We start from the raw sequence: 23222 nt of genomic DNA, 5'->3' as shown, positions 1-23222 counted from the left end.
TTTATTAGCCTCCTTTCTGTAAGTTTTCTGAGCTTCAGATGACACAAAGTATTTTCAGCATCTGGCAGAAATTATTAACTGTATATAAGGAATAAATAGACAATAAAAAGATCAGGATTGGAGATGTAGCCCTCTGAGCTGTGGTGATCTGAACATACTGTCTAGTTTTGCTTTCAGGTCACATCCAAGCCAGAAGATACCTATTTTAGCAGTACAGTTTGGGTACAGTGAGAAGCCCTGAAACATAAAGCAAGAAGCCCTGTAAATGCAGCAGCTGCTTGACATCTATGCCACATCATGCTGGCATCTCATGGGAACAGACTCCAGAGCAGCATCACCCTGTTCTCCCATGTGACTTCCAGCCTGGACAGTCTGTGCAGGTCCATGAGACAGAGTGTTGAACATCTTTATGGTGGGTATTTCAGCAGGCTGGCCACAGGAACCAACAGAGCTGATGTGCTCACCCTGAACCTTTGGAAGGTGTGATTCCCCGTGTGTGGAGTCAGCCTTGTGCCCAGAACAGTGAGAATCCTCCACCCCAGGAGTCTTAGTCTGAAAGGTGCAAAAAAGGCCACAAGTAATTACCAGGAGTGATCTAAAAAAAAAAAAAAAAAAAAAAAAACTGGGCAGAAGCCAACAAAACTTCTTCCATCCTCAGGCTCAAGTCTTTTAGTGTAGCATCACTTCAAAAAAGCTGTTTAGGTCTGCTTTGGTATGTGTGGATCCTCATCTATCCACCAATGGGTGTCTGGCCAGGCACCTTCTCTGCAATGGGTTCCTCCTGGCTTCAAGGCAGAGAAATGGCTGTGGGATAAAGGCTGAGAGAGGAAGAAAGATCCTCCTCAGTACAGGATAAAAAAGGATGCTGGCAGCAAAGGGGGGGCCATATCAGCACGGGGTAGTTGCAAAGCACAGCCTGGCCAGAAAAGTGTTTACTCCCTTGCGGCGTGGGTTTTTGCTCTCCCCGGCTGCACGCGGCTCTTGGGAGCCCGGCTGTGGCGTAGCTTCCACGTGCTGCCGGGGTTTGCTGCCGCGGGTTCCCGGACACGGCTCCGTGTCTCGGGCGCGTGGGCCGGCCAGCCGCTGTTGCCGTGCGCTAGGGACCCGGCAAAGAGGAAGGAATTTGTCCATTTACTCCGTGCTTGGCAGGAACGGTTTATTGGTCACGTGGCGCGGATGGATGGAAAGACGCGACCGCTCCCGGCACTCGCATGGGAGAAAATGGCGCCTGACTGCCGGCGGGATAGGGCTTTATGGAGGGGCGGGGCGAGAGGATCCACGGCCTGCCGGCCAATAGGAGCGGCTGCCGCGGCGCTGACGCCAGCAACAGCGACCAACCAGAGAACCCCGCAGGGGCGGGCACCGAGCCAGAGCGGGCTGAGCGGGACCGTGTGGCTCGGGGCGGCCAGCACGGGGTTTCCCGGGGCCGGGCGGCAGGGTGGTTACAGGAGCGGCACAGGGGTAAGAGCCGGCAGCGGGCAGCGTGGGGCCAGAAACCGCGGGGGGGAACAACGCGGGGAAAACGCGGGATTACAGAACTTGGCTTATTTTAACATAAATTAAAAACCCTAATCTAAACCCAAACTCCGGGATGCAACACTCCCTGAGCTGAGGCTTAATGATTGTTCAGACAACTCGTTATTGGAAATGGAATGCCAAACTGCACATCTAAACACACCCAGACCTGAGGACATTTGAAATCCAAATTTGCACCTTGATCTGTATTTTGTCATGGAGTCCTGGGTCTGTGACCAGCCCAAAAGCCTAATTTCAATTTGTATCAATTCACTCCATAAAAACTGGCTATTTGAAGCTGGGCTGGGACAGATAGGCCAGGCTCCAGAACTGGATCTGAGCTTGACACTTTTGATTCGTCTTTATATGTTTTCCTTCTTTACAGCTTCCTCCTTTCTTCCTTCTTTTTCTCTCCCATCCTGCCCACCTTCTCTCTATCTTTCTAAATGAAATTGCACACCCTGTGCCATTTCTAGATGATGGCCTTGTCATAGAAAGTCTAATTTCAAGTTCAAGTGTACTTTGAGGATTTCCATTCTCTTAAAGAATTTCACTTTAAAAGATGAGCAGAAGCAGCAAGGGCATTTCTGGGACAGAAAAAAAAGGCACTTTACAAACCAGATCAATAAGTGTTCCTGCAGCAGACTAATCATTAATTTATGCAAATGGCGTGTTATCAGTGCATCCTTCCAACAGGAAACTCACAAACCAGAAGTTATTCTCCTCTGTTCAGTACATACCATGGATGATTTCTCCACTCAAAGGCATTTCTCAGGAGATCGATAGGACTAAGCAGCTGTCACGCCACAATTACTGCACAACCTTCAGTGAACTCCTCATCCTCAAAACCTCAATGAGGTTTTACCTGGCTTGCAAACCTATAACACCAGTGCTTCTTCATGTCCTGACAGCTACACAGTCTGCAAGCACGTTAGAGTACTTTTTCACCCACTTTTTAGCAAATCAAGTGTTGAAGGCCATTGCCGCATTTCTGTGTTCATTGCCTTTATCTCAAGTTTCACTGCAGATTTGATCCTCATGAAAGCAAACAGGGACAAATAATAGTATGTACATATGGACAGAGAAAAAATGGTTCCTGGAGACAATCCACTGAATGCAAATAGCAATGTAAAATCATTACCCAGGTAATGAATTTGTCCCTTTTGCATTACCCCTGCAGTAAATGCCTCTGACTAAATGTCTCTCAGCAAATGTCTCCTAGCGATGGGTTGTCATTTAGTTTTAACTGTGTTTTAACACAGCAGTTTCCTTGCCCATGCCTCTCTAAACACCTTTGATCTTGCATTTGGACCATTAGGAACAGGTTATTACCTGGTTACTAATGCTGGTCTGTGTAATTTCTCCATGGCATTACCCGAGTTAACTGAGTCATAGGAGAAAGGGCTCCGTGCATCTTGGAACCAGGGCAGACACCTGGGCTGCTTTTGGGTGGCTGAAGTATGAGTGGAAATGGCTTGTGGGACAGTGCTGGGTGCTGGCTCCTGGCACAGCACTGACTGGTATTGATGTGTGCCTGTGTTGATATGCTGTAGCCACAGGACATGGGGTTATTGCCTATTTAGAAGCGTCACGCTTGCCTTACTTCCCTTTGGTAACTATTTGCATTACCTCTCTTTGCCTTTATTTTTACTGAAGGGGGACCAGTGTGTTCTTAATTGCAAAAAAGACTTGGACGTGCACCTGATAAACCAGAAAAACAGGATAAGAACAATGTCTGGAGGGAAACTTACTGTTCTTACAGAGTCAGTGACTCCGTAGAGGAGCTGCTGAGAGTGGGTTCAAGATCTCCTTCCAGTTATTTCCCTCTGTATCCCCACATCTCCATGGAATACGAGAGGTTTTTCTGGTCTGTAAATAAAACCAGAACAGAGGCTTTTTTTTTTTTTTTTTTTGTCCTCTCATCATTCACAAGATGAACATTAGATCACTTAAAAACCCATTAACTAAAATCCTTTTGCTGAGGCAGGAACTGAATCAGCTTGACCAAAACATGCTGCTCTGTGCCTGTGTTTGTGAGAGGATGACTCCAAATAACACTTGGGTTTACTCACAAAACAAAAACAGTGTGTTTCTGTTGGGCCAAAATCCGTTTAAGGATTTCATATGCAGCAGACCAGCTTCAGCCAAAGAGTCTGTGCCAGACTGTTGAATTCACTCAAACTTTTCCATTTGTCTAAAGCAAAAGGGAAAAAAAGGCACTTTCAGCAAGGGAATTAAATAGTTGCACTAATTTACCCCTTCCCCGTGTTCCTTGGGCAGTGTGTCAAAGGGAAGTCCTTGTCCATCTTTTCAATGGGGAAGATGGAAGAAAGAAAGAGATAAATTAAGTGTATCCTTTCATAACTTACCAAATGCTATCAACTCATTGCTAGCAACTGAGGTGGTCTCTTTACAGACTTACATGATCTTCTCCTGCATAATTTTTCTGAGTTTTGTTATATTTCAGGGAAGAAAACTCATATTGTCATCAAGAAATGAGGTTTCAGGGTATTTCACTATGCCAGTTCTGTCTGCTTCCTATATAAACCAGAAACAAACATTTCACTGTTACTGCACATTTATTATCTGTTCTTATCTTGCTGGTTGAACTTTTCTCACAGTTTATTTCTACTCAATGAGAAATGATTTATCCCAAAAGCAATATTTTCCCAGCAAACTGCCAGCATTGTTACAATTTTCCATCTTTTTTTCCTTCCACCCCCACTTGTTATTAAGTATTTGCATTGACAGATGAAGGTGGGATAGCAGGGTTCTCCCAGGGCTCTGGATTCAGTCCTGGCTCTCAGGAAATGCCATCCCTGCCAGAAACTGGCCAGGCACCATCCAAGCTCAGTCCAGCCCTCGCTCCCTCCACTGCTGCTGGAAGCCTGTCAGAGCAGTGCTGCTCAGGTGGCTGAAAAAAATCTTCTGATTTCCTGGCTATGTTTATTAGTGATCAGTTTATAGCCATTTCTTCTGCCAACTCTGCCTTTTGCTTTAATAGCTCTTTTCTCTCCTTTGTATTTACATCCCTGCTGTATTTATAGACAGCAGTCATGTCCCCTTCATATTGCTGGGCTTAACAAGCCAATCTCTTTTAGTCCTGTCTCATAAAACAGGCTTTCCAGGCCCTGATTATCCTCCATCCTAGTTGCTTTTCTCTGCACCTGTTCCTGTTTGAATTCATCTTTTGTGATAAAGTCAAACCAGTTTAAAATCACTGAAATATCCCACTGACTCAAGGACTGGATTTGATTATTTTTCCAGCCAGAAGCATTGTAATAAATCTCAGTATTATTTTATGAGGGCTGTGAACAAAAGCTATGTATTTTCTTAGGCTCAGGTATTACCTAATTATTACTTGAGGACCACACTACTTAATAAAGCTGCTTTTCTGACTACTCAGGAAACACGTGGCTGTGATTGGCATGAAGCAGATGCTTGCTCTGCCTGTGACATCGCTCCATTCGGTGCTGGGAGAGAATCTATTTATTTAACTTTACCAGTTAACCTTTATTTTTTAAAGTTTGCAATATCATCCATCAAACTGGGAGGATTGCTTTTCACAGGTGCAAATGAGTCATTGTATGTTTGCCAGCTTGGAAAACATTTAGAAAATTAGGGGCTAGGACTTCAGGAAGGAGGAAAAAAAAAAAAAAAGGAACGAGAAAAGAAACTCAAGAAACTACAGTCAGTCTCACAGCCCTGTTGGGTTGTGGCTGTCCTACAAGAAGCAGAAATGGGTTTTCTTCCATCTCAGGTATTGTGCTGGTTTCTGAGATCCTTGTCAGCAAACATCAGTGGCTCTAAAGCTGAGTCCATCCCGTAATGAAACAGTTATCCCAGCCTTAAAGGCAGGATTAGCTACCCGAAGTGGAGCAGAGAGCCCCTCTGCACTTTTTAACACCTCATGAAGAGATCTGGCTGCCAACAAAAGGAAAATCCTAATGTGTAAAAAATGCATAATAATAAGGACTTTGGCTGAGTGGAATTCCATCACGGATCAGATGAAATTGCCTTGTGCAACTTGCTGAGGGCTCCATGCTATGCTAAATGACCTTTGTACCATGTAAAATGGGCACTGCAGCAGGATGCCGGGAGGATCAGGGGCTGGGCTGCTCTTTTATTTTCCCCCCCTATGGAGTTCAAGCTTGTCAAGAATACAACAAAAACGAGAGGGAGAAAGAGGGGGAAGAAACGTCCCATTGAATTTTTCATGAATGATTTTTGTCAGAGGAGAAGGAACATCTGTGTTTATGAGGGCTCCGAGGAGGGGACGCAGCGAAAGCAGGATGCCACCATCTGCTCCTGGGCACCCAAGGAAGTGTGCAACGCCCCATTCCAGTGGTAAAACCCAACCTGTGCTGCAATGTTTTAAGGCTGCAGATGAAAAGGACTCTGCCTTTGCCCTCAGTCTTGTCTGCCTGCAGCTGCCTGCTTTGCACTTGTGAAGCAGCAGTGATCCCCAGAGGATTTGGGTCTGAGGTTCGGTGGGTCTGGATGCTCAGCACCCTAAAAACCAAGCACTTTCTGCCTCTAAATGATGAAAACCCCATGACAGCCCCATTAATTCATGTGTCTGAGAAGGGCTGTTGGGTGGCCAGGCAGGTTCATGTCCCTCTCCACATGGGACTGATCATCACCTGAGGCCATGCATGGATGCCCCCAGAACCTGTGAGGAGCTTTTCTTTCTTCTTTTTTTGCTGGGGTTGCCTCACCTCCCTCAGAGGCACCTGGGGCTGACAAGAGCTGGAAAGGTGAAGCAGGGAAGGACAGAGGGACTGATCCTCATGGAGGTGTTAAACACTGTCTTGGATCACCCACTCAGGGCTACATTTGGCACTGTATTTGAGACCAGCAGTCAGCCTCTCTCAGCTTAGGCTGGTAGGACCTGTGGGGCTCTTTCCTTTTGTTTGAAGTAAGAGCTGTGAACCTTTCTGTAGAGTCAAGGGGGAATTTTACTTCACAATTTCTCTCCTATGTTGTAATCAAAGATGCCCTTGAGGAATCCTCCACCAATAGCACAGCTCTGAGTCTCTGACTGTAAATCTGCAGTTTATCACTGCAGGGCAACATTTTTTATCTCATGGAGGTGGAACAGCTGCTCAGTGGTGATTTTGGGACTGGACACATGCTGCAGAGTTGCCTGTTGTGAAGGAAGACTGAGCTCAGCATCATCGTGTCTGCTGTCAGTTCTGTTTATTCTGCTAAGGACAGGGACTGATGTGCTGGGAGCCCAGACACAATCTTACACCTGCCACTAGCATAGGATGCTCCCTTAGTAAAATAATAAATAAATAAATAAATAGACACCCAAAACTGATGAAAGGGATCCAAGGTATCTCAAAAAGTGTGTTGTACATCTGCAGAAGCAGGACATGAGCATCTGTTGTCATACACTCAGGGGCTTTGTATTTGGTCTGGCTATGCATCAAGTGTCAAATTTCCCAAGGGCTCACAATTCAAACCACAGCTAGATTTCAGAACAAATGTTTTTCACCAGAGATCACCAGGTCAGCAGCCACCCTGAAAGCTTGCCCAGGAGTGTGATGAAGAGCTCTGAAAGGAGCAATCTGATTGCAGGTGCAGAGCACCCAAAAATCAGCCCTTGAGTTGTTGTCAAGACTTGTATTTCTGATGTTGCCTTCTGCACTGCCCCACACCACAAATAATCCTGCACTGCCCCACACATTCACACCCACGTGCCCCGAAGGGTGAACAAGCCTGAACAGGCAGAGATGAGAATCTGCTCCGTGGCATTGGGTACCTGAAGTGCTCCAGTCTCTTGAGGGCTATCCAAGCTGCCTTGCAGCTCTTCAGACAAAGATTCCCCCAGAAAAAACACACAGAGAACCCAGTATTCCTGAAGGCCAAAAAGCATATGGAAAACACAGCCAGAGAGGAGCTGGAGTCCTGGGTTCTTCTTCTACCCACTCCAGTATCATTTTTCAAGACTCAAAATTGTTTATTCACTCTACCTCCAAATCTCTTTTCACCTATCTATGGAATTCGTAGCCACCTGCCAGGAATTTTTCATTAATTAATTTGGTCTGGAAATGTTGGAAGAGCTGTTACTTAAATACAAAGGAGATTTTAAAAAATATTATTATTTTTATTAAATCTTGTTCCTCCCTCCACTACTCCCTCCACCCACTGCCCATGGCCATAAGGTTACTCTGCACCTTCTGAGAGCATTACAGAGCAAGTGCTTCCACAAATCTCCCTAGAACTTTTCTTCACATGGGCTGGTATCATCAGTCAGAGACCTGATCCATCTGGAGATAACAGGAGTCATTTATCCTTTGTGGCTGCTCATCTTCTTGGCCAGATATCCTCAGTGCTGAAGCAGGGTGGAATCTTTCCCTTGGAGGACAGGAAGGAGAAATTGCCCTTGATAATCTCTTTTTCTGTTGGTAGCAGCAGCATTTGACTCCAGTGATGTCTGATGCCCCTTCCCTGGCTGAAAAAGCCACAGAACAGACACAGGAAGCATACTTCAACTAAAAAAGTTGCAATTCCAACTTTTTCTCCCATGCTGCCTCCCCTTGGAGGGGTTTCGCTCTTTATGCAGACTTGGATCTCTGGGCAAGGACTCAGGGGGATGGAGGTTCCCTCTGCCCCATCAGCACTGCTCACACTCCATGTGACAGCACCACGGCAGCTGAGCAAGGTTCCTCCAGCCCCCCGTGATGGACAGCAGGTCTCTGCAGCTCTGAGGAAGGACCATTCCCCAGGGACATCACTGGACACACAGTCCTGCTGCATGGTTTTTGGTCAGCACACTGCAAGCACTGCACTGTGCCCCACAGCAGAGTTAGTGGTGCTCTGCCAGCCCCCAAAACTCCACAGTGCCTTCCCCAGCACCAAGCAGCCCCCTCACAGCAACCCCTTTCTTCTTCAGTTCAAAGTGCTCTGGCACTTCATCTGGAAAATTCTTTAAATCTACATTACCTCTGCCTTATTTAATCTTTTCGGGAGCACTGACAACCAGTGCATGAAAAAAGAGATTTTAAGCTGAAAAGAAAGCAGCCCCTGATCACTTCTTGGGGCTAAGTTACAAACTGAATTGGAAACTGGAAGGTGAAAAGAATATGTTACCTTTTAAGTGTCACATTTTTCTCTGCAAAAAATGCCTTTTAGCTGAGCTGTTGCAGAAGGTATAGAAATATCATCAAGCCATGGCCTTAGACTTTGCTCTATGTTTTGCTCCTAAACAGGTGCCTTTGGTGTCTGGCTTTGTTTTTGCAGAAATGGGGGCTACCAGGCGTTTACTAGGAACTTGGAAATCTCTTAGACTAGGAAAGATTTGTATCTCTGTGTTGAAGCACTGAGAGTCCCCACTGCTTACAACACTTCTTAGCACAAACCAGATCCATCCTCAGCATCAGCAGCACAGAGAGAGACCTGGACACTGCAAATACCAGAAGGAAGAGCAAAGAGGAATATGTAGGCAGCACCAATGTAGCTGCACATCATAAATCCCTATCAGTCACATCTGAAAGCTGCACACCACAATGCCACTTGGAGCTTGCCTGGGTTTCAGCTGAGGTGCTGCAGACTGTATATCTGAGGTGAAGGATGTGCAGCAACACTCTCGTTGTACATTCCCTCCATGCTGCACAACACAGGGCAAACAGAACTTCCATGATCCTGGCATGTACAGACAGCACTTCCATGATCCTGGCTGAATCCCCATCAGCAGGATTATTTCAGGACACAGTCAGGGGAGGACACAGCCCAGAGCACGTCATCTCTCCAGGAGGCACAGCTGCCTCCACCTAATTCTGTGTCAAAACATCCAAGGTCACCACACCTCCAAAGTGCCTTCCTGCATCAAAGCATCTATTTACCTAGGTGGGAAAACCACCAGCTAGCCCATGGCACATCCCAGCAGGACTCTTCATACACTTCTCCTGGTGGATTTGCAGGTGTCCCTGACAGAGAGGAGATGGGCAAAGGTGCTGGGACAGGACAGGGAGATGCATGGGTTCACTGCACAGGTCAAAAGCAGATGGAAGCAGAAGAAAGCCTGAAGCAGCATTCCAGGGCTGGTTTTTCCCTGTGTATCTCACAAATATCAGAATCTTCAACATCTTTGCTGCAACTGCACCCGTATCTGCACCAGCCTCACATCCTTGGGGTCCTGTCCCTCCTACCTGGTGGCTGTCTCTTGGACCCTTTACTCCTGTCCTCTTGTTTCTGAATTTAGCTCTGAAATAATTTTTTTCTGAACCCTTTTCCTTTTTGACCCCCAGGACATTCACCCGAGCTGGGACCCATCAATTTTGATGGAATTTCAGCAGGAATTTTTCCCAACTAAGAAAAAGAAAGCCACAATTTCCCTACAGATGAGATAATCTCTGCTGTTTGTGAGCAAACAGGCTGTAAGACACGAGTAAGAGCAGTGTAACAGAATAAAACACTATTTATACATCAGACAGGCTGACAAATGTTGATTAAAATGTCTCCTTTCATAATCAAATGGCAAATATAAAGACATATTTTCTTATCTGTTAAGGAGCTTTTCTAGCAGCCTAGGCCATAAATGCTTTGATATTGTACAGTATCCAGTGATGTGAGTGCTCTTTGCAGAAACAGGCACAAGGCTTTGTTGCAGGAGATCTTGTCTCAATCTTCTCTGACAGTGACTTGATTTCAGACAGCTCAATCCAGCTGTTTATGCACAGGCATCCAGTGCTATCAGAGATGGTCTTCAGGGTCCCTCTAGCCCCCAGGTGACACAAATGTCCCCAGCCCTTCTTTCTGATGTGCTGGGCCCCTTCAGGTGTTTGACAAACTCCCAGTCTTGTCCGGAGCAGCAGATAACCAGTTCAGGGTGGTCAAGCTGCAGTTTGCAAAACCTGAAATACCTTTTCCTCCTTGGTTTTTAAAACAGCCTAGGAGATCTGGGAATGGGATCTCTAGCGAGGCCCTATCAGCAGGCACCATCATATCCTTCTCTCATACACATACCAAACCAAAGCAATCTAGAGGAGAGCTCTTTCCCAGAGCACTGGTCAGAGGTTTATTGATCTCCCTTGGGCTGCTGGAGAGCTCTCCATGTGTGTACCTCCCCTGCATGCCATGAGACCACTGAGTATGAAAACAAAATACAAGCAATAAGGAGCAAATTGCTTTTTATTTATACAACAAAGCTGCAGGCATGCAGGGCAGAGGAAAGGAAGCTCCTTCTCTGCCTACTGAAGACCTCCCTGTGAACATCAGGTAGAGCCTCAGCTCAGCAAGGCTCCATCAGCATCCAGCAGCTCCAGGGAAAGCGCTGGTTGGTGGAAGGGAAGAGGGGGAAGCAGGGCTGTGTTTGCACCAGAGTGCTGTGGCTTGCACCCTACCAGCTTGAGCTTTACAAGTGATGGATGCAAAAAAGGATACAAGTGATGTGCAAAATCTTGGGAGTAAATTCCACTCCTGAAGAGATGGAGACAGCCAGGAGCTGGAAATGTGTCTGCTACCAAAGCCAGAGGCAGTGCTGTGAGGGAGGGCTGGATCCAGCAGCTCCACCAGAGCAGCCCCAGGACAAGCTCTGGTGCAGACAGCTCTGACTCACCAGCTCTCCCAGATCTGTCCTGGAGCAGGAGGGAAGGGTGAGCCCGCACAACCCCACAACGATGATGTGTGTTCTCCCACAGCAACAGCTGTGCAGGGTTGTGAGCCAGGGGAGATGGAAACACTGCTCACTGCTTGCCCTGCTTTCCATCCCATCTCTTGCACAGACGGGACAAACAGGAGAAGTCCTGCTTAATTCTCGACCTACAGGCCAGGACACTGAAGGAGGTGCTGGCAGGCAGCAGACCAAGACCAAAAGACTGATGACAGAAAAAAGAGGCAAAGCAGGGAGCTGAACATGGATCCCTTGGGAAAATTGGCCCACCTGGTGGGGTCTCCTCTCTAAGGAAAAGCACTCCAGGTAAACACCTCTTTCTCCAATGTTTATGCACGCCTGAGTTTGCCAATGCCTCTCATCATTGCCAGGGCCTCCCTCTCCCAGAGCACCCCAAATGTGCAATTCATACCTGGAGCTGCCCAAGGGAGGACGGGCTTGGCTCTGATGCTGAGCAGACAGGTGAGCACTGATGGTACCACAGCTCCTCCAGGGGAATGATTACCTGATTTATCTCCAGCCAAATCCTCCCTGATGTAAATTGTAGAAGCTCTCTTGGCAGGAAGCCCCATCCCCTTATATAAGCTGAAATATTGCCCTTTGAGATTTATCCATTACTGCCAGACTGCTGAGCCGCCTGTCTTCAGCAAGGGCCCCAGAAGAGGAGAGGATGGCTGTGTTCATACCGGTTTTGTCTGTGCAAGGTAAATATTATTGCTCAGTTTCCCCTGCAGCAGAGAGCCCAATGTCACCTGGACCGAGATTCCTCCTCTCTGCTGTGCCGAGACATTGGCTCAAATAGCAGGAATTCAATTTGACCCTGTAAATATCTTTCACATTTAAATGCTTGATCTTGGGTGGGAGGGAAGTCTCTTTTGGAAGTCTGAAATTTATACATATGCACAGAGAAAAATGTTTCTGAAGGAAAATTCCAGGCAGCAAATCACTGTGCCTATGAGGAATGGGTATTGAGTAAACTGCAATGCCATTCCCCTCAGTCCTTCCTCCCTTCCTTCCCACCCACAGAGGCAGACAACCACACATGTCCACCCCAACACCTCAGGTCCCCACCAGAGCCAAGCACCCCCCTGCTCTCCCACACAACCAACACCTCTCCAATCATTTGTGCCCCATTTTCTTGGAGGGATCTGGTCCCCATCCCCACAGGAATTCCACTGCACTGTTGGACCAGTTGTGTTTGGAGAGGTACATGCTTAAACCCTCTGAGGGCTGACAGGCCCAGGGAAGGAAGGCAGCTCTTCCCTCTGCAAAGCTCTGATAAGGTTCTGGCTGACAGAACTGGAGGGGCTGATGGGGTCTGCTGAGGTTTGAAATGCTCATTACACAACTGCAGATTGCAGAGGAGAGCAAACCTGGTCCCCAAAGTGTAAACCTAGAGATAGGGACAGGTAGCCTGGAATTACACAGCCTGAGACACGGCTTCCCTCATTTAATGTCACTTAAGATGCCACATGAACTTAAAGCCACTCTTTGCACTGAGGTTCAATAGGTGCCCTGTGGCTGTTCATTCCTGAATCCACTGTTGAGCACTGGTAAGAGGGGAGCTCCTGCAGAGAGGTTTCTGGCCAGAGCTGGGTCAGGTTTTCCCAACTTGGTGACAATTCATAGCTCAAGTCGGAGCATCCACTAAGAGCTATTGTCCTGGAAAGAACACCTCTTTCCTTTCTATCTCCATGTCCCAGTCTCATTCAGAGAGATATCTTTCATCTCATCCTGCCCAACCCACTACTTTGAGCTCATTCCTCTCTGCCATTCCCATAGCGCTGAGGCAAACCACTGCTTCTCCAAGGGGAAGCCAGCTTGGATGCAATTTTCCCTAGCTGCAAGGGCAGCAGGGAAGTGAACTGCTGGCTGTCACTGCACGAATAGCTGTGCCCCTTTCTGGTGCATCCTCTATTTTTCTCCTCTTGTGACAGACCCTTTTGCCACCTGGCTGCAGTGAAGAGACTCATACGAACCCCCCAAAAAGCAGGACTGGCATTTGAAGTGTGAGATCCTGGACTAGGTAAACCCCAACTTACAGTAAGACAGCCCCCCCCATCCCCTTCAGCGTGCTGTCATGTTTCTCAAGGGCTGGGGACCATTGTTAGAGAACAAAGCAGCATTTCTATAAAAGAGTAGAGCACAGTTAATAAGTTCACTAACTGAGAAAAACAGCCTTTTAATATCTCTCTTTGTGACTCATAGTGTGAGAGCCAGCTGTTACTACTGGAGAGAAATTCCTTGCTGATTAGTCTTTTAAAGGGCTTCCCAGATAATTAAATAATGATTTCTCTCCCCATTCATTCTAAGTGACAGGAGAGCCTGGCAAACCCACTAAGCATGGAAGGGCAGCATGTTTTCCCAAGCCTTATAGGAGCTTAGCTATTCTGCAGCTAATCCGGTGCTTAAACCCAGCCGCAGATCCCCGCACCGAGGGACAGGCTGTGCCACCTTCCTGGTGCTCCAGGGCTGACCTGGGACAGGCTGAACTCCTGAAAACAGGCTTTAGGCCAGGGCTGTGTTTTTAAACATGAAGTTACAATAGGAAGGATGGTCTCACCTGAGCAGATAAATTAACTTTTCTTTGCCTCCGCTTCCTGAGAAATCGTCTTTGCCTGGCGTTTGCACGAGCTCAGCGTGGTGAAGGAGAATCATTCCCTCTCTGTCCTTCCTGGACCGTGCTCAGAGCCACCATTAGAAAGAATGAGTGACCAATACGGAGGCCATTTGGGGTTTTCCTGGGATGATCTGGCTTTCAGCACATCCACTGCGTTTCCAAGTCACAGCATGAATCACGGTGATTTGCTCAGGCAGGAATTTCAACCATAAAATTGCATGGCCTCTCTCTGGGTACAGCTCCATTGGTCTGATGGACTTATCCTGGATTTCCACCAAACCTAAAAGGTGAAGAACAACCTGTGTGCTCTCCAGGTGAGACCAGGTGTAATCAGGTATATCCAGTCCATGCAGGATTGGGAAGCGTGCATGTCTACACCTGAATTACTGAATTCTCACTTATTTTCATGTGTTTGGCTTTCAGAGAGGGTCCTTACGTCATACCTTACTAAACCAGTGGGAAATTTCAGGATTCAATAACCTCTGGAAAAAATTAAGGTCAAAAATTAAGGTCAGCACCAACAGAGAAAAAGACATAGCACATATTTTACCAAAGATCAAGACTGGTTTGTAGCTTCAGTTGTGCTGAAACATTTTTTTCCAGTGAGCAGATGCTTTTATTTAATTGAAAACCAATGAGAAATATCATCTGAGACAGAAAAACATTGACCAACCATATAAATATGTGAAAATGAGCTTGTGAGTTTTGCCCATTCCTAATTGAGAATCTGTTCTCGTGGTTAATTGAGAATCTGTTTAGGGGCAAGACAGGGGTGGGATAGATAGAAGGGAAAAATATTTAAGAAGCAAGTGTTCTATCAGTAACATACTGTAATGAGAATCTAGCAAAAAAATTATTTTTTTAACTAAGATCCATCTGGACATCTTGGCAAGGGAAAAAAATGCAGCATTAGCAAAAGAGATTTTTGAAGAAGATGTTCTAACCCAAGTGCAACCCACAAGGGACATTCAGACACTTGCAAATGTTATGCATTTGTAATGTCCCTACAGAACCTGCTGTTAACCACTGAATTGGCAGGTAAACTGAGGCAGAAAGTGGTTAAGTAATACAACTGTGTGGCAAAACCTGCCAGAGGAGGAAATGCTTCCTCCTCTCTTTGCTCCAACCCTCAATGAAGCATCACCCAGCCACAATGAAACCCCGAGATGGAGTGAAGTCTCGGATGACAGGCGATTTTGGATGAACTGCTCCCCAACCTGCAGCCATGAAGGGCACTGCAAAACTTTCCATGAAAGCCTGGCTGGGGGAGGATTCTCCTAGGAAAACTTGCATTTAAATGGCATTGAGCACTTAGCCTGACAAAAGGCAGGAAACCCAAAGCAAAGGGTGACACTCTGTCTTTAACTTACATTTTTATGCCTTTTATTCCTTTATTCCCTGCAGTACAAATCAAGGACAGGGGGTCAAACTTAATCCTTCAGGATTCCCTGTGTTCAGTGATCTTCTACCAGAGATATTTGGTGGCCAGTATCATCAGACTAAGCAACTTTTCCTGGGAATAGGAAATTTAGGCATGATTTTCTAATTCACAGTGCAGAAGAGCTCCATGGCCACCCTTGTTCCAGGGAAACCAGTGCTCCCAGCAGCCTGGGTCCCAATCCCTTGACCCTGCAGGGAAGGTTAGTGAGACAGAGTGCTGGGAGACAGGAAAAAACAGGGGTGCTTTGTACACTGATAATGTTCCCTTTGATCTGAAAAGAGTGAAGGAAGGCAGAAGCTTTTTTAGATAAGCCATGGAAAGAGAGCAGCCCAGAGCATGAGGGCTGAGCTTCAGCTGAGGCTGGAAGAAAGATGGACCTCTTGCTAAAAGATAAATGCTTCAAAACCCCAAAGCTGAGCTTTCTGAGCAAGAGATATACTTTTTATTATCATCTTTAATTCAACAAATTCTGGTTTTCACATCTGTTGAAACTATTAAAAAAATATAAAAACCCTCAGCAAAACTAGCCTGAACCCACGGAGTCCTAGGCATTGAGAAGTTCAAACTTATGGTCAAAATGCTACCACTCTCAATTCCTTTTTATTAGCTGTGTCCTTAGGAAAAAATTACTTTTAAAGATTATTACATAATTTGTCACGTGAAAGGTCCCTGTTGTTTTGTCTCATTATTCTGCTCCTCTGCAAAGGCAGCCACAGACCATCTTCCCTAATGGATCAGGAGGAAACCAAACCCTGCTGGTTGTTTTGTTGGGCAGCAGAACCAGCAGTGGCTCCCAGCATCTGGGAATTAAGGCTGGCTCTCTGCTCTTTGCATTGCTTTTTTCAAGAGAGTCTCCAGGTGAATAATTATCCTAGGGTGAATCTTGGCCTTCCCAATCTCCACAGTCACTTTTGAAGTGCACCGGGAAGGGAGCTGTGGTGCCACAGTGAAGCTGTTCATGTTTTCAGAGGGGGCTGCACATCCAGAGTTGGGTAAACTCTCCTGTTTACCCACCAAACACAGCCCTGGCATTGTGGCTGGCACTAGAAGACTGATTTTTAATGCCTTCAACTATTGGTAGCAAGTCCCTGGCAATCTCAGCTGGTGACATATTGGTAAAGCAATGAAACCCTGGAGGCAAGGAGCAGCATCTGTTTCAGCCTGGGGATCTGGGGTGGGTAGAGGTTCGATTTTGTCTTTTTTTAACTATTAGGAAAACATGATAATCAAATCTCTCTGCCACTCTTAATTAGCAAGGGGAAAAAGCAGTACAAAGAATAATTAGTAGAGGCAACTTTCCTTTAATATGAGGCCACAGCCAGACACCCCAGGCAATGAAAACACATCGGATTGTGCAGGGGCATTCAAAGTCAGCTACAAAACCAAAGGAACTCCCCTACATGCTAACATTACTGCCCTCCTTATATTGCACTATAAAACCGGGGTGTCAAAAAGGCTAGAGATTTTACACTTAGTGACAGTGGTTTATAGTCATTAGACTAATTATGTTGGTGTTTTTACCACCTTTATTCTACTAATTGGTCTAAAAGCCAAACAGGGACATCATTACTTTACACAAACAAGCAATTATTGGGCCATAAACACACCCTGGTTTGTGTTCCCTGGGTGAGGAGGGAGCTCCTAATGCTCTCTCTGTGGTGTCTGCCACAATAACAGGCATTACTGATGCACTTGACTTTAGCTCTGCTGACAAAGAGGCCTCAAAGCTGCTGATACACAAGAGAAACTGGGTATTTGTTACCTCCCTACGCACAGATTAAGGAAAATGGCATCACTCCAGGTTCAGCCCATGCATTGCTCTTTGTGCCAGCACAGCTCGACTTCATTTTTGGTTGGGTTTTGTTGTGTATTTGCTCTTCTAGGAAAGGACAGCTCAGTGGATGCAGCAAGAATAATTTGTTTATGAGACACCCATGAGAATTGTTGTCTTTCCAAGAAATTTGGTCTCCTTGCAGGCTACTGGGTAGAACATTAAGCCGTGACATTCCAAGACTTGTCATTGCCTCGAGCTCTGCAAAATACATCTGCTTTTCCCGAATGGGCAGCATCTTCCCAGGTTGCACACCCTGGCAGTCCTTCCCCAGTTATTGCTCTCCCACTTTGGCTGTTTCACTAAATGCTTCCAAAGAGCAGTGAGTGCTCCTCAGTCCTCCTTGCATTCCTGGGAAGGCCATTTCTGCTGGCTACAGCGTTTTGCTTGAAGGCTCTGTGCACTGCACACTTGTTAGCACAGACTGCGTTTGAAATTGCACTTATTGGAGAGCAAACATTTGCACGTGGTTAGAAGAGCTGGGTTATGTGTCACCCGGCAGCAGCACTGCCAGGGCTCAAAGACCTGGGCTCTTCATCACCCACAGCAAAGATTTCAATACCGTAATCCCTCACAGAAACCCTAGCACACCTACTTCCAGTGACTGTGTGTGCAAGGGGTGCTTCAGAAAGGTATGGGGGGAAAAAACCCAAAAAAACCAAAAGAGAAATCCACCTTAATATTACCACATTGGAAATATAAAAGTGATCTAATAGGAATATCATGGTCTAAAACTTTATTTTATTTTACCACCATACAGATATCTCCTCTTCAGATGAGATTATAAACTGAATTTATCTTTGAGTAGAACAAATGTTGACCATTCATTGTCTTCAAGAAGCCATAGTGATTTTCTGTAAGCACTAGGATAGCAGGAAAAGATTAGGGCATTCAGAAGGAGGTTTATCTCAGGCAAAGCAAGGAATGACCTTGCACCATCCAAAATTCCTTCCCCTGGGTGTGATAGTCCTCAACACTGATTCAAATGTGTTTCAACAAATTGAAAGGCAGCGTTGTCATGAACCATTAAATAATACATGTGTTTCCTAGAAGGGTGATCTACTTTTAAATGTTTTTTGAAACAGGCTGTGTGGTTAGTCTGAGTTCAGATGCTGGAAACCTCTGTGTTTCACCTAAATAAAGTGCTCTGGACTGAGGCCTTTTAGGGTTGCTGAAGGGCTTTGAAATCCTTGTGTCCTTACCACTGTCACTGGTTTTTTAAGCCCTTCCCCTGAAGACTTCATCAAGTATTCTCACTTCTAAACTGATAACACAAAATGGTCCATTAGAATTAAATACATATGAAGAAAAAGTCAAATGCTCAGTGTTTCACAAACGTTTTCTGCAGCAGGACTCTGGCTGCTGTATTTACTGAACACGTCAGACTTTTGACTCTATAGTTTTTTAAACAAGCCAAGTTTTTGTTTTATTTTATGTTCCATAAATCCATTTAAATTGGGTTATAATGGTTAATTTTAAGCTCTCTCTCAAATGTTTCTAAGGGGCTCTGTAATATCCAAGAGAGCTGGCTCCTCTCCTTTGGAAATAAGAAACTGCAGCTTCAGTGAGAAACGCTATCAGAACAATGTCTTCTTTAAACAGCCCCCAGAAGCCCTGCATTTCCAACTCTAAGGGGAATTTGCATGTGTTTCAGCATCAAAGGTTGATATGACCCTATCACCTAGGGACTGTCATGTTATCTAAGTGCCCGCATATCAGGAGCACGATAACATTGTGTGGTTCACAGCTGTTGCAGAAACGACATATTTTCTGAATTAACCTAGGCTCGGATTTATATAAACTATCCCTGATAACATCTGCCTAAGACTCTCCTTTGAAAATGAGCAGAGATCCTGCCCGAGCGAGCTCCCTTCTGCAGCCGGGAGTAGACAAAAAACCAAACCCAAACCCTCTCCCTGGAAAAGCCACGCTTGGATTCGTGACGCTCACCCCAAGAAACGGTGGAAGAAAAGTGTTTAGCGGCGAAGGTAGAACAATGAAGATGTCAAGCGGCTTCTCGGGAGCGAGTCGCTGTGTCTTGTCATGCTTGGACATGAACGGGGAAAAAAATGTCTTTATTACCCGGCGCGGTAACCCCGCAGCGCGCCGCCGGCTTGATCCTATAACTTTCCCATTAGAAGAGGGCGCCCGCAATCCTAATGAGGCACAATAAGTAGATTATGGGAGCCCTTTTGTTTTGCTAAACAGCCGCTTTTTCTGGCGGGGGTCTCACAAAGGTGTGCGGGGCCCCGGTGCGGGGCCGGGCCCGGGACGCGCCGTGTCGGGGCGGAGGAATCGGCGGAGCCGCGGAGCGAACGCGCGGGGCCGCCGCGATGGGGCTCATCAGTACCGAGGCTCTGCCCATTGTATCTGGGCTATAAAGCTGTCAGAGCAGCCCGACTGAATGTTCCCTCACTCCTACCCTGGCGCTTCCTCCCCTCTCAGCAGAGAGCTAAGCCCCGGGATCTTTTGTTTTCATGAGAAACCACTGGCATCTCACATTTATAAGGACTTTTAAAGCTCTGCTATGAAAAATAGCTCTGTCTTAAAAATACAGGGGATTTTCTTGTTGTTGTTTGGTTTCTTTTAATTGCATGCAAACCAGCCGGTGAATTCGTGTAGTCCTCTGAGAAGTTATTTTTACAGAGAGATCAGTGGTTATTTAGGATGCAAAGGAGAGCACAGCTTTTCACCAGGCTGCAATCTTTCCACCTTGCATATTCATTTCGATGACTAGAGTAGGAGACTGCTCCAGGGGAAAAATAGCAGGGATGGATTCCTGTGAAGGGACTGGATCTGTAGGCAAGATAAGGGGAATAGCAAGTGGGCCCACCACCCCTGTAATGGGTTTCTTACTATGTTCCTGTAACTATTTGCATGCTGGATGGCTGTGGAAAAGATATTAGAAGTGTGGAAAAGTTGATAGGAATGACCAAACCAGCCTGTAGACTCAGGTGCAGTGTGCAACATTGCATTCTCATTTTCTGTTGGTTTTAATTAGGCTACCCAACCTTTGAAAATTGATGTTAAGGAGTTGCAGGTCACATGAGGACCCTGTAGTGAGGCTGCTGATCTGCAAGGAGAAAGACTGCACAGCCAAGCAGGAAGTTTCATCACAGCCTGCTCAGATGTTGCTTGTCATCACTCTGGTCAAACTGGAGATTTATGGAGAAGAGCCTCTCCTACTCTGCTTTGGTCTGTCCATGTGACTCTGACAACAGAGAGAGAAGTATAAATTTTGTGAAAACAAGTAAAAGTATCTGGGGTTTGAGATCACTGGGAAACTCTGTTTTGTGTTATAAAGTACTCTTGTTGCACCTTCAAGGGGGCAAATCTGCCCTGGTGTCCTGACCAACTTGTCCACAGGGTCAGGCTGTGCACATCTCTGCAAATCCTCATTTCACCAGCAAAGCACATGAGTGCCTGGACACAAAGCCTGGGCAAAGATCTTCTCAAACTAGAAGCAAACAATTCATGCATTGAACTCTTCTGATGGATCCGGAAATATTTGCTAAGAAATTTTCCTCACAGTCCTTGGTCTGGAATGGTATCTTAAATTTTTCTGTGTATACTCCTGTGGAATTTCATTGAAAATCTGATGTTTGTAATCCTCCAGAACCATTGCAAGTGTTTCTAATGAACTGAGACAATAAGAGGGAGAGGAGGCTGTTCAATTTGTCACTACAGGTTCCTTCTTGAGTGTGATTAATACTATCTTAATGATGGCATTAACCCATCATGGATTGAGATCTCACTATGTGAACCAATATACCAGGACCGATGGATGTCACAAACCCATTTTTCCCCCCCCCAGAAGGGCTCACCCAAGGCACCAATAGGCACACATGAAGCCATGCAACCAACTGTGCCATCCCTGAGTAGATATTTTTGTATGTCATAATCCAGGAAAGAAGACTCGGTTAATTGATCACATCACTCAGCACTTGAATCAACTGCTGGGTTCATCTCAGTCAGCTGAAATAAAATACAGCATAAATGTGATGAAACTGACTAAAGTTGTACCAAAAATATCACAGGGAAGGATTTTGGATGTCAGATATTTTGAACTTCCTCTGTATTAGAAAAACAAACCAAACCAACCAACCAACCAACCAACCAAACCCCAAAGCAATAATTTCAAACCTTATCCAAGCAGCTGGCAATGGTTTTTACAGACACTTGAGACATGTTACAGGTGTGTTGCTGGGACTAACCATTGCCTGAAGAAGCCCTTCTAGAAGAATCTTATCCTTAGATTGTATTAGCGCATTTTGAAGGATTTTCCCAAATAATTTTCTCTTTGATCTCCCTAATGCCCCATTGGTTTTCCTTTTTTTTTTTTTTCTCATCACTGCCTACTCCTTGCTCTGCACTGCCGAAGGGCTCAGGGAGCTGCCTCTTTCCAGAGCTTGGATGAGGACTCTTCTCACAGCCATGGCAAAGCCTCTGCATCCCTGAAAACACATTGTAGGGCATCACACTACACACTTTGTCACATTTTTAAAACCACTCTTCTCATGGGATCCAAAGAAAACAGCACACCCTGACTTCTGAGAAAACTGGGAAGATGTCTGCAACCCTGGGCTGCGGGATAGGTTGGAGTAGGGTGCCCAAAACCCCAACAATACCAAAGGCAGCTATATTACCCCACTCTGAGGTCTGCCCATCCTTCAGAACCCCCTCCTAAGACTCCACCCTGGACCCCCAGGGGACAGCAACAGTTGGTGACAAGCAGCTGGGAATGTTGCAGCACCAGAACTTTCCAACATATAAAATACAACCTCGGGCTACCCAGTTCTGCATTTCTCCATGGAGCATCTAGGGATGTGCTTAGGTAAAAGATATTGTTGAGAATAAATCTTGCTTTATGAGCGTTTTTACTCTTGGCAATGGGTGGGCCACTGGAAAAAGGACTGTTAGAAAACAAAACTGAATCTGTATTGTTGGCCAGGGCAGAAAATGATTGTCCAAAATAAAGCATAAAACTTGTTAACAAGCAAAGCACACTATTGGATTCAATGGCAACGGGAGTAGGCAAAAAAATATGAAAACCTTCTCCAGGCACACTGAATACAGCCCTTATGAACTAAACCTTTTCAGAAATGTTATTTTATTTCTTGCGTGTCCCCCCCCACCCCCACACTTTTTTTTAAGGGCTTGGTTTTATTTTTAGCAGCAATCCAGTTTGTTTTTTTTTTTTTTTTTTCCTTTTTCAGATATTTTCCTGTAAATAGTACTTGGTTCTTTTGTGGCAGCATTTCCACATTGGCAGGGGTGTGTAGGGCTTTCTTGGAGGTGGCAAGAAAAAAGGGAGTGATTTGTTTCAATGGGTTATTGTTGAGTGAATGCAAATATCTGCAGCCACTGGAGCAAATAGGAGCAGGGGATTAGGTGCAGGAAGCTGGCTGAGTGGCATAGGCCATCTGTCCCGGGCCTGAGAAAAGAGGAATCTCGTTTGCAGTGTATGTTAATTAGTTAGATGATTGGCTCAGCTGTCACCTTTGCAGAGTGAAAGCACACGGGCACAATTAAATTCATGTCCATGTATGTTTATCAAAGCACATGTTTTTAGACAGCTTTGGTTTTTTAGGTGTAATTTTGTCTTCTCAGGCACTGAGAGGATTCTTTGCTATTGTGCCCACAAATGGAGGGGACAAAAAAAGGAAGAAAGAAAAAAGAAAGAAGAAGAAAGAAAATACCTTAATTAAAACATGATCTGGATTGTTTGCTGAAGCGTTTCTGGCCACATTCTTTAATGCACTTGAAATTACCCATTTGCATCAATAGGCGTTAGCTGAATTTATTTCCATTCAAATGTATTCCCTTGATGTTTCTACAGAAGGTGGTAGGTTTGGAAATACATGTATGGCAAGTTTGGGCTCCTACGGTGCCCCCATTCAAACACAATGTCAGTATCCTACACTTAAAAGGGACCTGTTAGTTAAAGTAAAACGCTCCCCAGTTTGGGGTGGGTTTTGGTTTTGTTGTCATTACATTGACATCTCCAATGCAGCATCCCCAGTAACTTTCCTTGGGAAGAAGTTGTCTGCTTGCAAGCCCCAGGGAGTTATTTCCCATGGTGTCATTTCAATTATTTTTGATTTATTTGTTTACTGTCTTCCAGTCCTTGTCAATGCACAATGGGCCACGTCTCCCCCTCCACGGGCACACAGGGCCCTGCCTGCGGGGTTTCGGG

The 23222-nt window shown here is 45.7% G+C and overlaps 1 long non-coding RNA gene across 1 annotated transcript; it reads left to right on the top strand.

The window, feature by feature from the left end:
- Window positions 1-1327: 1327 nt before the first annotated feature.
- Window positions 1328-22030, top strand: LOC128786974 (uncharacterized). The gene is made up of 3 exons (XR_008430528.1): window positions 1328-1461; window positions 11247-11440; window positions 20028-22030. It is a non-coding gene; the product is annotated as an uncharacterized LOC128786974 (long non-coding RNA).
- Window positions 22031-23222: the final 1192 nt, after the last annotated feature.

This window comes from Vidua chalybeata, chromosome 4 (genome assembly GCF_026979565.1).
Source record: "Vidua chalybeata isolate OUT-0048 chromosome 4, bVidCha1 merged haplotype, whole genome shotgun sequence".
Taxonomy (NCBI): Eukaryota; Metazoa; Chordata; class Aves; order Passeriformes; family Viduidae; genus Vidua; species Vidua chalybeata.
Note: the sequence above shows the minus strand (reverse complement) of the source record. Positions and strands in the feature narration are given on the sequence as shown.